The sequence below is a fragment of the Limulus polyphemus genome, unplaced genomic scaffold (assembly GCF_000517525.1).
Source record: "Limulus polyphemus unplaced genomic scaffold, Limulus_polyphemus-2.1.2 Scaffold5317, whole genome shotgun sequence".
Taxonomy (NCBI): Eukaryota; Metazoa; Arthropoda; class Merostomata; order Xiphosura; family Limulidae; genus Limulus; species Limulus polyphemus.
The window spans coordinates 65,557-67,575 of record NW_013670927.1 but is presented as its reverse complement, the minus strand read 5'-3'; positions in this window follow the sequence as shown (position 1 = coordinate 67,575).

Genomic DNA, 2,019 nt, shown 5'->3' with positions numbered 1-2,019 from the left:
CAATTCATGTGAATATGACTGAAAAATTTCATTTTTTCTGAAAAGGTGCAGTCTATTTACTTGTGACCACGCTGTGTAGACTGCGTGATTGCGAGTTTAGCAATAAAGAGTGTATAGTAGTGATAGTTTTATGATTAGGGTTAACAATTATGGTTTTAATTTTGCTTAAAATTTTTAAAATGGAATTTTACGAATTTAAATTATTAATCAGTGATAAAAGTTTTGAATATTAGCGTAATTCATCGTTAAAAGATTTGTTTCGTCTGTGTGACATGTAAGTGTTTCTATGGATAACATTCCACGGTGGGACAGCAGTAAGTTTACAGACTTACAACGCTGAAATCTCTTGTTCGATTCCCTGTGGTGGACACAGTAACTAGCCCAGTGTGGGTTTGTTCTAAAAACAAACAAAACGCTATGTATAAAGAAAGTGAAAGTGCTCCTTGACCATGTCACGAGACTAAAGATAATTGATTTTACGGTTAAGAAAGAAGGGAGGATATGGAAGATACCATCTGCTTTAGCTATGTAGAGATTGTTTTAGCTTTTTTCGGTTACTTAGTTTCCATACTGTAATGGCAGCAACATATGGTCCAGAAAGTCGTTAAGACTACTTTGTTTTAGTTGTTTTGTTCTTTGTTCTCTCCAGTGGGTGATTATTCTGGCAGAGGGGACATTGCAGTAATAACAATATATGGGTTAAAGTGATTGGTAATGTAATATCATTTGCTGGCCAATTATGACAATGGGAACAAAAGACACGAGGGGCTAATGTCGACTAAACAAAGAAAGTGAGTTGACCTGTTCAATTCAAGCGCATTTTGTTTGCGCATTTTCTATCATAAGATTGTCAGGTCTTTTGTAATTCGTTATTTTACATTTAAGGGAACTAAGTTAAGTTACCTCTTACTGCCTCCCCCCCCCCCCCAGTGGCACAGCAGTATGTCAGCGGACTTACAACGCTAGAAACCGGATTTTGATACCCGTGGTGGACAGAACAGAGATATCCCTTTGTGTAGCTTTGTGCTTAACTATAACCAACCAAACAAATAAACCTCTTACTGTTTACGCTCTTATTTCTTGATCAAATTTGCGTGTTCGTCTATCTGATACTTGTTTGGAAATTGATTTTATCTGAAAAATAACACATTTCTATCTGCAATTCGTAGCAGGCTGTTTATGTGTTATATGATGTAATTATTAAATTACAGTTTGTTTCTTTTAAGCTTTGGTGGAATTATTTATGGGCATAGGCGTCCACAGAAATTTCTCCAGAGGGAAAAGGAGCCAGTATCAAAAAATCAACCGTGGTAGAACAACTGCCTAATATAGAAAGAAATATAGTTCTTATTTTCTAAGGGGAAGTGCTCCATTTCCCCCCTGCTGACATCCATATTTATGAAGCTTTCATTTATTACTCTATATGTGACAATTTTAGGCCTTTTAAGTCTTCATACTTTAGCGATACAAGTCCTTTCTCATATAAAACTAGTTTATTCTTTCTCAATACAACTTTGCAATACACTTAATTTCCACAGTCACGCTATAACTTAAACAAACGCTATAATTCACAACGAACGATTCAGGCACTTGACTCAATTGTCCGTCTCTATCTCATTCTGCAATTCAATTCCCCATTGTTGCCGTCACTTCTTGGCGGTCTTATATACAAGAATACCGCACATCCAGTAAACACTCGAGCATTCACGAACCTTCGAGAATATCATGACGTGTTACTAGAGTCACGTGACTTACGCTGTCGTAACAATATTGTTTATATGTGAGAAAATACAGTCGTAAAAATGAACTGTAACCTCAGTTGTAATCCTACTGTCTGCTGTTGGCATGCTGTGAACATCGTCTTAAAGATATGATCAATTAATACTGCAAATGTATGTGACCATTGGCTATTACTACTGTTGTGAACAATGAAACAGAGCTATATGTACTATACGGACAATTTTCGAAATTTCTTTGTACTTACGATAATTTATTTAGACCTTATACTTATTTATAAAT